We start from the raw sequence: 13,794 nt of genomic DNA on the forward strand, positions 1-13,794 counted from the left end.
ATGTTGCTATACAGACAGAGTGAAATTTGATAATTGATAGCTTCAGTCTCTTTGTCCCTGTGCTAGAGATTCAAATTCCAGGGAGGGAATATAAAATGCCCTAGCTTGAGTCATGGGCCTGCCCTCCTAGCTTGGGTTACAAGCCAAATCTCAAACAATAGCTCCAAATTAATCAAAGTGGAAGAGGCAATGGGGGAAAAGGAAACTGGGGGGCTAAGAACAGGAAAAGATGAATATAGGGAAGCCAAACCAAGAACTGTCCACTGCCCAGAAACATGGCTTTCTGTCCTTTTCTGCGTTGCCATAGGCCTTCCCACATGATTCTGATTCCTGTCTTTTGATTCCTGTGAGTACCATTACCCCAGCTATCCCATAACTGTTACTTGAATGATGATTCTCAGTCCCTTGCAACAGAGACAGCTGAGGCAGATTGTGAGGCAAAGGACGCTCTTCTGCTTTTTTTTGGTCTGTCTCCTACAGAAATTATCAAAAACCTCTCAAAAAAAGATCCCAACTTGCTTCTTCAGAGACTGTTTGGCTCTGCTGGATCCTCTTGACTTGTCAGCTTTTTCTTGGGACATTTTCCATGTGGGAAGGGAAAGGGGTCATAACATGATAGTATTTCCTTTCTCAGTTAATGTTTAGCATGGTTCGGCTCAGAGATCAGCCCAAATGGGCAATACATGGGCCCTTACACTCCCTCATTCTTTTTTTTTAATTGGGCTATAATTCACATGCCATAAAATTCACACTTTTAAGTAATGTGACTCAGTGGTTGCTGTATATTCACAAACTTGTGCAACTATCACTACTATATAATACCAGAACATTTTCATCAGTTACTCCCCATTTTCACCTTCCCTCAACCGCTGACAACTACTAGTCTATTTTCTTTTCTTTTAATAAATGTATTTATTTATTTATTTATTTATGGCAGCGTTGGGTCTTCGTTGCTGTGCGTGGTCTTTCTCTAGTTGCCAAGAGCAGAGGCTATTCTTTGTTGCAGTGCACAGGATTCTCATTGCGGTGGCTTCTCTTTGTTGCAGAGCACAGGCTCTAGGTGCGTGGGCTTCAGTAGTTGCGGCACGCAGGCTCAGTAGTTGTGTCTCATGGGCTCTAGAGCGCAGGCTCAGTAGCTGTGGTGCACGGGCTTAGTTGCTCCACGGCATGTGGGATCTTCCCAGACAAGGGATCAAACCCATGTCCCCTGCATTGGCAGGCGAATACGCTTAACCACTGCGCCCCCCAGGGAAGTCCCTACTAGTCTATTTTCTGTCTCTATGAATTTGCCTATTCTGGACATTTCATATAAATAGAATCATATAATATGTGGCATTGTGTGTCTGGTTTCTTTCATTTAGCATGTTTCAAGGCTCATCCATGTTGTAACATGTATTAGTACTTTATTTCTTTTTATGGCTAAACAACATGCCATTGTATGGATACATCACAATTTATTAATCCACTCATAATGATAGATATTTGGGTTGTTTCTACTTTATAGCTATTGTAAATAATGCAGTTATGAACATCATGTACAATTTTTTGTGTCCATGTGTGTTTTCAATTCTATTGGGTATACACCTAGGAGTGTAATTACTGGGTCACGTGTTAATTCTATGTATAACATTTCGAGTAGCTGACAAACACCATCTGCAAGCTATAAGGTTCTATTCCAGATCCTCAGCAACACTTGGCCCTCATTTTTATTTTAACCTTTCTAGGGGGTGAGAAATGGTATCTCATCGTGGTTTCCATTTGCATTTCCCTAATGGCTGATGATGCTGAACATCTTTTCATGTGCTTATTGGCTATTTATGTACCTTCCCTGGAGAAATGTCTATTCAAATCCTTTGCCCATATTTTAGTTGGATTGTCTTTTTACTGTTTAGTTGAAAGTGCCCTTTATGTATTCTGGATACTAGTTTCTTATCTGATATATAATTTGCAAATATTTCCTCCCATTCTGTGGTTAGTTATTTCACTTTCTTCACATTGAAGCACAAACATTTTTAATTTTGATAAAGTCCAATATAATTTTTATTTGGTGGCATTTTTTTTAACATCTTTTTTGGAGTATAATTGCTTTACAAAGGTGTGCCACCTTCTGCTGTATAACAAAGTGAATCAGCTATACATAAACATATATCCCCCTATCTCCTCCCTCTTGCGTCTCCCTCCCACCCTCCCTATCCCATCCCTCTAGGTGGACACAAAGCACTGAGTTGATCTCCCTGTGCTATGTGGCTGCTTCCCACTAGACATCTATTTTACATTTGGTAGTGTATATATGTCCATGCCACTATCTCACTTCGTCCCAGCTTACCCTTCCCCCTCCCTGTGTCCTCAAGTCCATTCTCTTCCTCTGCGTCTTTATTCCTGTCCTGCCCCTAGGTTCTTCAGAACCATTTTTTTTTTAGATTCCATATATGTGTGTTAGCATACGGTATCTGTATTCCTCTTTCTGACTTACTTCACTGACAGTGTCTAGGTCCATCCACCTCACTGCAAATAACTCAATTTCGTTTCTTTTTATGGCTGAGTAATATTCTATTGTATATATGTGCCACATCTTTTTTTTTTTAACATCTTTATTGAAGTATAATTGCTTTACAACGGTGTGTTACTTTCTGCTTTATAACAAAGTGAATCAGTTATACATATATATATGTTCCCATATCTCTTCCCTCTTGCATCTCCCTCCCTCCCACCCTCCCTGTCCCACCCCTCTAGGTGGTCACAAAGCACCGAGCTCATCTCCCTGTGCTATGTGGCCGCCCCCCATTAGCTATCTATTTTACGTTTGGTAGTGTATATATGTCCATGCCACTCTCTCACTCTGTCACAGCTTACCCTTCCCCCTCCCCATATCCTCAAGTCCATTCTCTAGTAGGTCTCTGTCTTTATTCCCATCTTACCCCTAGGTTCTTCATGACCTTTTTTTTTTTTTCTTAGATTCCATATATATGTGTTAGTATACGGTATTTATTTTTCTCTTTCTGACTTACTTCACTCTGTATGACAGACTCTAGGTCCATCCACCTCACTACAAATAACTCAATTTCGTTTCTCTTTATGGCTGAGTAATATTCCATTGTATATATGTGCCACATCTTCTTTATCCATTCATCTGTCGATGGACACTTAAGTTACTTCCATGTCCTGGCTATTGTAAATAGAGCTGCAATGAACATTGTGGTACAAGACTCTTTTTCAATTATGGTTTTCTCAGGGTGTATGCCCAGTAGTGGGATTGCTGGATCATATGGTAGTTCTATTTTTAGTTTTTTAAGGAACCTCCATACTGTTCTCCATAGTGGTTGTATCAATTTGCATTCCCATATTTGGTGGCATAGTTAAGAAATCATTGGTTAATCCAAGGTTACAAAACCTTATACTCATGCTTTCTTCTAAGAGTTTTACAGTTTAAAGTTTTACATTTAGTTATTTGATTCATTTTGAGTTAATTTTTTTATATGGTGTGAGGTAGGGGGTACAAACACATGTGGATTTGTTGCTGTCCCTGTGTCATTTTGCACGTGGATATCTTGCTGTCCCCGTGTCATTTGTGGAAAAGATTATTCTTTTCCCCAATGAGTTGTTTTGGTATCCTTGTTGAAATCAAATGACTGTAAATATAAGGGTTTATTTCTGGACTGTCAACTTGATTCCATTAATCTATATTGCTATCTTTATGCCAGTACCACAATGCCTTGATGATTGTAGTTTTGTAATAAGTTTTGAAATCAAGAATTGTGTGTCCTCCAACTTTGATCTTTTTCAAGATTACTTTCACTATTTCAAATCCCTTGCTATTCCATGTGAATTTTAGGATCAAAAGAAAAGCTGTTGGTATTTTGATAGTGATTGCACTGGATCTGTAGATCAACTTGGGGTATATTGCCATCTTAACAATATTAATTTTTCCAATCTGTGACCATGTCTTCACATTTATTTAGGTCTTCTTTAATTTTTTTCAAAATTTTTAACAATTAAAAAAATTATTTCTAAATATTTTATTTGTTTGATGCTATTGAAAATGGAATTGTTTTCTCAATCTTATTTTCTTACTGTTGTTTGCTGGTGTACCTAGGTACAATTGACATTTGTATATTGAGCTTCTATTTTGCAACTTCAGTGAGTAAATTTATTTCTTAGTTTTAATGTTCTTAATGGAGTCTTGGGATTTCCTATGTACAAGATTATGTCATCTACAAGTAGAAGTAGTTTTACTTCTTCCTTTCCAGTCTGAATGGGGCTTTTCTTTTTTGCTATTCTTTTCTTTTTTTTTCTTTTTGCCTAATTGCACTGACCAGACTCTCCAGCACAATGTTGAATAGAAGCGGCAAGAGCAAACATCCTTCCTTGTCTTGTTCCCGATCTTAGGGGGAAGCCTTAAAACTTTCACCATTAAGTATGATGTTAGCTGTGGTTTTTTCACAGATGCCCTTTATCAGATTAAGGAAGTTGCCTTCTATTCTTAGTTTGTTGAATGTTTTCATCAGAAATATTGAGATTATATGATTTTTAAACTTTATTCTATTAATGTTGCTTGATTTTTGTATGTTAAACCAACATTGCATTCTTGGGATAAGTCCCAATTGGTCATGGTATATAATCCTTTTTTATACGTTTTTATACGTTGCTAGACGTGGTCTGCAAATGAATAAATATGCAGCTATTATTTTGCTGAGGATTTTTGTGACTATATTCACAGGGATGTTGGTCTGTAGTTTGGTTTTTTCATTTTCCTTGTGACGCCTTTGTCTGGTTTTGGCATTAGGGTAACACTGGCCTCATAGAATTAGTCAGGAAGTTTTCCCTCCTCCTCCATTTTTTTGAAGTTTGGAAAGGACTTTAGTAATGCAATTAAAGCCAAGAAAATGAAAGACTGTTTTGTGCTGCATAATTCCACCCTTAGAATACAAAATATTACATATCAAGATAGACTATTACGAACAAGATACTAAATATTTAAAAGACAAAAATCAAGACAACAAGTTTTGTCCCAGATTAAGTTTACCCCCTCCTAAAATTCCTAAAGATAATTTACTTAATCTATATCACAAATTTATTTTTAAACCAATGACTTCTGTGTTGGTGAAAAGGCAAATAAAGCACACTCTTTGAAAAGCATTCAAGAAGCACAGCAACATATTAGTAAGAAAGTAAAAAGAAATAAAAATACTATCCTCCAGAAATAATCATCAGAAATATTCGGTGAACACCATTTCAGACCATGCTCTATATCACAGTTATTTAACTCCATATTTAAATGTATTCATTGTTTACCACCAATCCTCTTACTTTACCTTCTGTATACTTAAATCTCATGGATATATGGATTTTTTTTTTTTAAGTAGTTTTGTGCTAGGACTCCTGGGCAATGTGATTCCTGAGTTCCTTTCTGCTTAGGGATGTTAATATGCTTCCTTACATGTGTAGTATTCTTGTCTCACATTTTAGCTTATTAGAGATTGTTCTATTATTTTCTGGCATAAATACTGTTGTGGAAGAGTCAAAGGATAATCCCATTGCCCCCTCTTATAGATGACCTTCTTTTTCTGGGTTGATGCTTAAAGAACATTCTTTAATCCTTGAAATTCAACTTAATTTGATATGTTTCATCTCAGGTAGATCATTCTGGAATGATCAAAATCAGCCCTTTAATTTACAGTTTCAGTTTCTTTTAATACTTTTTTTTGCTGCATTTTTTTGGTCACCTCTATTTAGACCTCTTTTTAAAAATTTTTTATTGGAGTATCATTTATTTACAATGTTGTGTTACTTTCTGCTATACAGCAAAGTGAATCAGTTATACGTATACATATATCCACTCTGCATTTTTTAAGCTCACTCTTCTAGGGATAATAATTAGTCTTATGTTGGATAATGTTTGTCCTCTGCAATGTCTAACTTCTAATTGCTTTCACCTTTGTTTTCTTCTCTTATAAGTGATCAACCAGGCTTTCTTTTGTGTTAGAAATCTCTTTTCAGTTGTGCCCATTCTATTTCTTCCTATTTCATATTAATTTGTTAGAGAAAGTTAGTGTTATTTTGGTCCTTGAATTGGTTTTGCAACTCTGCAATTTCCCTTTCCATCTCCTTTTAACTGGTCTCATTTTATCTGGTATTTGAGCTCTTGCTTTATTGAACGGAAATTCTTATTAAATTTTCCTTAGGTGTACTTATGAACATTTTTATTCTGCAAAGTATTTAAATAGTTCCAGATGTTTCTTCCTTAACATCCCACACTCATCTAAACTTTCACCATTTGGGTATTTTGCAGGGGCAGAGAATGTTTAATGCATATCCTTATTTCTGTCATGTTTTAATCCTATCAGTTAGGATGCTTTTGCCTGCAAATAACAGAAGCTCTAACTAACAGTGTTTTAAACAATAAATACTTTCTGTTATCTGACATGTCTAGTATCTAGAGGTAGTCAGCTCCAAGGTCATTTCTGCAGTTTAACTATGTCCTTGAGGATATAATCTCTTCCCATTTTTCTGTTCTGCCATACCTCAAAATCACAGGATGGCTGCCACAGCTCCAAGATTCAAGTTTATACACACCAGCATCCCAGGCAACAAGGAAGGGGATGCGCTAAAAGGGCCTTATCATTTTTTGTCTCTCTTTTTTTCAGAAAAGAAACTTTTCCTAAGAACCTCTCTCCCTTCCACCCCAACCCCTAAATGGACTTCTCCTTTCTTTTTTCCAGAACTTGATCATATGCTCTTCCATAAATAAGTCACTGAAAAAGGAGAACTGGATTGTCATGATTGGTCTAAGACAGTGATTCTCAACTGAGGGTGATTTTGACCTCCAGGGGACATTTGGCAATATCTGTGAACAGTTTTGGTTGTTACAACTTCAAACCAAAATCAAACCAAAACCAATATTGGCAAGGATATAGGGGGAGAATAGTAGTGGAGTAATTGCACTACCTAACCATACACCATTGTCTAGTGGAAGGAAACCCATTTTCAGTTAGAATACTAATGAATAATTTATTTTTCTCACCAAAAGGGTTGTTAAGTTGTCCTTCCTTTGCCATACAAAGGACAAAATAGAACTCAGAGAGAATGTAGAGGTCCTAGATATATAGAGAGAAATGCTTCAAGATCATGCAGTCAGAAAAAGAGAAAAGTAATTGGGGTTTAACAAGTGAAAAATACTTCTGCAGAGTATAAGAAGAATAAACCTATGAAAATGAACTAATCAAAACAGTCCTCAATGTGAACTTTGTAAATAACTTTATGAACAAAAGTAAAGGTTAAGTAAAACAGAGAATAAATTAGAAAAAAGGACATCTATGGTAGATAGAATAATAAGTCCTCAAAGATACCCATGTCCTAACCCCTGGAATCTGTAAATGTTACATGCAAAAGGGGTTAAGATATGAATAAATTGTCATGAAATAATAAAAAAATTGTCATGAAATAATCAAAAAATCAAATATTTTTTGATTATCCTCTGAGGCCCAGTGTAATCACAAAAGTTCTTACAAAAGGGAGGCAGGAGGGTCAGAGTCAGAATAAGAAATGTGACAACAGAAGCAGAGCTGAAGTTGGCCATAGCCAAGGAATGCAGATGGCCTCCCCAAACTAGAACAGGAAAGGAAATGGATTCTCCGTCGGAGCCTCCAGAAGGAATGTAGCCCTGCTGACACCCATTTGAGACTTGATCTCCAGAACTATAAGATAATAAATTTAAGTTGTTTTAGGCCACTAAGTTTGGAATAATTTGTTACAGCAGCATTAGAGCATCCAAGTACAGGCTGATGTACAATAAGAACAGCATGAGACAAAGCAAAGATCATCTACAAGACTTGGACAATGCAAAGACAACAGGAATCAAAACTGGATCAAAACAGAGGCAATACCTAGCTAAAAACTAATTAAGAGTTTTCATCATTTTTCACAGTAAGAAAACTGGACATTTCTATGGGAATTCACTGTGTATTTGTTACAGTTTGATGTATGTATTATTTAAGGTTCTCCAGAGAAACAGATCCAATAGGAGATTTTATATGTGAGGTGGTGTGTGTGTGTATGTGTGTGTGTTTTAAGGAATTGTCTCATACAATTCCTTAAATTGTATGGGAGGGCTGGCAAGTTTGAAATCTGTAGGGCTGGCTAGCAGCCTGGCAATTCAGGTTGATGTTGCAGTATTGAGAACTCTGTAGGGCTGCAGGCTACGAACTCAGGTAAGGCTTCTATGTTGCAGTTGTGAGAATTCCTTTTTCAGGAAACCTCAGTCTTTGCTCTTAAGGCCTTGAACTGATTGAATGAGGCCCCATCATATTATTCAAATTGCACTGATTTAAATGTTAATCACATGTTAAAAAAAACAACCCTTACAGATCATCTAGTCTGTTGTTTGACCAAACAACTGCGCATATAATCTAATCAAGTTGACAGATAAAATTAACCATCACAATGTACACATGTACATTTAACTCTATAGTAGAATACACTCATTAATTAACAACAAATCCCTTGTATTCATCAATTTGCCTTACTAGTATTTAGATAAAGATTCTTAATCTGGAATCCATGGACCTCTAGAGGGTCTCCCATCTTCAGGTGGGGGAAGGAGGTCCATGAAACATTCTAATTACATACAGCATTTTGAGTTGATGTGTGTTCATTTTTCTGGGTGATGAGTCCATAGTTTTCACCATATTCTCAGAAAACTCTAGAAGGGTATGAGACTGGCCAAGAAAGGTCAAGAAGCCACTATAGACAGACATCTAAACTGAGTGGACCATTTTTGACATTTGAAGGCTGGGTTCTCATGTCTGAAAAAGCAGCACCCTTACCAACTGCCCTGGGAGTTACTCATTACACAAATACTAAGTCCTCACCAACTGCAAATAATAGATTAAATATAAATCTTTGCTTTCCAACAAAGTTTTCTATATCTTACTCTGATATGATATTGCAAAGTGGGGGGATGGAACGGTCTCATAGTTCAGTCCCAAATTAGTCTTTCAGAAGCAATTTTTGGGTCATTATAATTTTATGGGTGAGCTATTTAGTTAATTCCTGGCAGTGGAGTGAGCAGCAGTGAGGAGCCTTCTAAAATTTTAGAAATGAGAAAGAATGCTGCTCTTTGAATCCTAAACCTATCAACTCAACACATATAAGAAGCCAGCAAAATGTCTCCTAGGCCCTGAGAACGGCTACATAGTTAAAGTGAATAAATCAATTAATAGGAAAAACTAGTATTTTAAAGCAGTTCAGACTACAAATAGGCTGCACAGGGGAATTTATAGGGTGATGGAAATACTCTATATGATACTGTAGTTTTAGACAGATGACTTGTATCTTTGTCACAACCCACAGAATTATGCATCACAAATAGTGAATTTCTGCATGCAAATTTCAAAAATACCAACCAGGATGCCCAGGGATCCCAGGATGGAATGCAGACAATGACTAATGAACATAATTGTATTACAAATGTATAATATAACTTGACTGAAGGAAGTGAGGAAAACAGGAGCTAACAAGTAACTTTGGAAAACCATGTTTTGACTGGATACTTTAAGGCTAAAGACAAAACTAGTGACGTGAGTTAGCATTTCTGAAACTGCTTTATATATATACTAGGGTAGAAGAATTAAATAAGTTGTAGATAATAGGAGGCAGATTTCCAACTGTCAGATAATAGTTAAAAAATTAATTACAGAGGAAGAGGCTAGAGTTAATCCTATTGTGCTGTATTAGAGTTGGGGATGTATGAACTCATGTTTATTTTAAGATATATGTAGACAGATACAGAAACATATATATGTGTGTTTACATGGGTTAGTATCTACATGTACACACATACATACACACACACACATTTACTAGCTTTGTTCACTGAGTGGGCTGAGAAACAGTGGCAACTCAGTAGCAATGAGCACACCCAGGACCCAAACCTTGGTTTCTAAGTATAATTCTCCAATAAAAGGATACTGGAGGCAACCTGAAATAGCTCTCAAAGCTAGAAAAATTTGGCCAAAGCTGGAACTATTTGAGCAACAAAATAATGACAGTACTCTATTATGACCCAAAGAATAAAATATCCATGAACCTATACTGATATAAACAATTGAATAAATAAGTAGATAGGTAAGTGCTGAAGAAAGAACAAATTTTTCTTACAGAAGAATTCAAAACAATATTTGTAGATACTTCCTCCTCCAGGAAGTAGAGATAATTCCCCTCTCCTTGAGTGTGGGCTGGATTTAGTGACTTGCTTCCAAAGAAAGTATGGGAAAGAAAAATAGTAACTTTCAATGGAGAAAACTGGCAGGTACTACCTTAACCAACTGAATAAGGTTAACATCATCAGTAATAAATCATTTTGATATCATAATACCTCCTGATACGTGATGTGCGGAGAAGGCACTTCACCTTTGTGGTAATTTCCCCCAAAACTCGTAACTCTCATATAATCAGGAGAAAAACCCAAATTGAAGGACATTCTCAAAGTATCTGACCAGCTCTCATCAAAACTGTCAAAGTCATAAAGAACAAAGAGACTGAGAAACTGTCAAAGATTGGAGGGGATTAAGGAACCGTGATGACTAAATGCAGTATGGGATACCAGGTAGGCTCCTCAAATAGGAAAAGGACATTAGCGGAAAAACTGGTAAAATAAAAATAAAGTGCAAGGTTAATGGTATTATAACTATGTTAATTTCTTAGTTTTGACAACTGTACCGTGTTTGTGTTAAGATGTTAACAGTAGGGGAAGCTGGGTGAAGGATACAAGGGAACACTTGATACTACCTTTGCAACTTTTTAGTAAATCTAAAATTATTCCAAAAGTATAAGGTGGTTCTGAAAAGCAAATTCTGACAGAGTGCCTAGTACAAGAAAAACGTTCTTCTGTGGGTCAAGAATACTTCCCCAGGCCTGAGCTGGTTGAAATATGCCTCAGGTCTAACTATATGCTTTGACTGGAATTCCCTGCTTATTCAACAACTTTCGGAATGTTGATTCAGCCTACAAGGGACTGTGGTCCTGGGAAAGGAATGCAGTGAAGAGGGCACAGGAGCATAATGTCACTAGAAAGACATATCCCCTTATTATAAATCAATCATCCAGCATTCAAGCTAATTGCACCAACTCAGAAGATTCTGTTATGAATCTCTCACTGAGAACTTGTTCATTCTAGGGTCCAAAGTCTATTTTCTGGACTAGCAAGCCTCAAATTCAGACCTTACAGTCTGGTGGGTTCCCTCTCCAATTCCTCCCCACCCCCACTCCCAGCACCCCTTTATCCACGTTGTTGTTCCAGCCCATTAGGCCTGCCAATAGTCAGCTCTCCCAGTGATACCTCCAGGAACACCATACCAGCTATATACAAGGTATTTCTGATATCTTGGCATCCCTTTTACTTTCTTGAATAACATGAATACCAGTTTAAAAAGTGAGATTCCCTCAGCTCCCTTGATATTTTTACTAAGTAAGTGTTGTGGCTGTATCCTAGAAAAATTAGGGCACAACACCAATAAACAATGACTCTAGAATACAGCCTCTACCAGGTTTTTACTGTGCTGAAAGAAAAGAACTTGATTCTCTCCCTCCTGTATAACTAATTTTTCTTTAATCTCTGTGTACATTACTTGTGCTTTTCCTTATCATTCTATGTTTGAAGGCTTATGTAACCTGAATTGCCACTTTCCTTTACAGAGATGAAGAGAGAAGTACTCATGTCATTTGTATTTCAAGTATGAAGTCATTCCTCTTTCTCGCTTTTTTATCCATTCTAAAACTTTGCCTTGAACATCAAGTTCTTCTGGCCCACATGACTCTAACCTGGTTGTCAATAATTTTTAGTAACTATTGTAACTGAGAGCTTTTCTTTCCACTCAAAGTTCACCAAACCCTATACTAAAAACAGAAATGTGTTAGTGAATCAAGCAGAGGCATGCAGAGCATCTTCTGTGTAACCCACAATGAAAAGTAAAGTTGCTGAATATTTGTTTCCTTTTCATTATTCAAACTTGATTACATATAATTTTGTGTGTGTGTGTTTCCTACAGTAAATACACACTTAACTTTGAGAAATGGATGGGGTGATTTTTGACTGAGAGAATTTTTGTCTTATTACTACAGACAAGCCTGGACCTTGAAATGCCTGACTTCTGTATATTTCTCTCACAGGATTGGGTAAAGAGTGGGAAATTTCCTTCCCTTTACCTTGTGGATGAGCAGTTAACCCCCCTCATTCTTCTCTCTGGGAGCTGATCCTTGCCAGAGTCCCAGGGCCTTGACTCAGTTTCCTCTTCATTCTGGTCCCCCGTTCCATACTGTGCTCACAGTAGGTGAGGTGAAGGCGAAAGCAGGCAAGGAAGGGGGGAAAAGGTCCAACCTGCTGTTGCCACGGTATTAGTCAACACCATGTCCTTCTGCATCACCTCCTTCCTAACTTTTACACTACCCTCATGGTCAAGAAAGGCTGACTGGACTGGGAACTTCCCAAGTTGGGATTTTATGAGAAGGAGAAGGAATGAGAAAGGGTAAACTCCATCCCAATACAGCTTCAGACCCTAATTCTCCCACTCCCTGAAATAATGCCTCACCCTTTTCCATAGAACTTTCTTTAGGTTCTTTGTACACTAATTTCTTGCCTCATGTTTCAGCCTTTGGTCAGCCCCTATTCTCCCTGCTCCTCAACCATCCCACACCCTTACTCCATTGTTACGCTGTTCTTGCACCAGTGCCAGTAATGCGGAAGGCCCACTCTCATTGTCAGAGGGAAGAGAACAGCACCTCCAGGGAATGGTACTGAAGAAAGATTTGCTTCTAGCACCTCAAGATGGAATTCTGTCACTTACCTTGATAAACCTAAAGAATAAGCATATACCACTATCTCGATTCATTTATTTTATCAATGAATGATGAATTAACTGCCTAGTCTCTCCACCTTTTCAACGTACTCACATATTTCCAAGTGAAGATACTTAGTAGGCAACGTTCAGGGGACAGGATAAGCCTGGATGTTTAAATTTGGGAGTTGTCAGCATCCATATGATATCTGACATACAGACTGAATAAACGCGCAAGCTTCAATCCTTATAATAAATTTTAGTAAAGCTCAATTTCTTTTTCATTTCTGTATATATACATATTTTAAAAACACATCTATAGAAGTTCTCACATTTTCTTCCCACACATGCCTGGGGTGGTAGAGCCTTGCTTTGCAGAACAGTGCTCAGGGATACAGAAATCCAATGGCCAAGTTCTACAAAATGTACATTTTCAGTTTTACTGCAAACTGCCAAATTGCTTTTCTAAATGCAATGTACTAATCTGCAAGCAGTTTATGAAGGAGCTCCTGTTTCTTCACATCCTTTCTTAAACTTTATATCATCAGACTTCATACCTGCCAGTCTGTGGATTGATCTCTCCCCTCAGGGATCAGATTCCTGCTCTATCTCATTAGAGGAGGAACTGCCACTCTCACCTTAGCACAAGAACTTTGCCCATTTAATGTCCCTGAAAATAAGATTATTCCACAGAAATAAAAGTTTCGTTAGTGGGCCAGTAATTAAATGTGGATTTAATACTTTCTTTTCTGATCCCTATAATCACATAACGTTAAGACATTGTACCAGGAACCCATTAAGCACTACTACCTACTACTTGGCATGTAAGTAAGCCTTCAATAAATATTTTGTGAATGAACAGAAGGAGATGTCACTACATAGCCATGTACAAATACAACTGGGCATCTCTCTTGATCCCTCTCTTTTTGTTGCTTCCCTGACATGAATTACCAGGTCCTGTCAG

At 37.4% G+C, this 13,794-nt stretch overlaps 1 protein-coding gene across 14 annotated transcripts in view; it reads right to left on the minus strand.

The window, feature by feature from the left end:
* Positions 1-13,794, minus strand: part of LOC109552255 (parathyroid hormone) — a 122,640-nt gene that overhangs the window by 99,372 nt on the left and 9,474 nt on the right. The gene's annotated exons all lie outside the window — the stretch shown is intronic.

The sequence above is a fragment of the Tursiops truncatus genome, chromosome 8, assembly GCF_011762595.2.
Source record: "Tursiops truncatus isolate mTurTru1 chromosome 8, mTurTru1.mat.Y, whole genome shotgun sequence".
NCBI lineage: Eukaryota > Metazoa > Chordata > Mammalia > Artiodactyla > Delphinidae > Tursiops > Tursiops truncatus.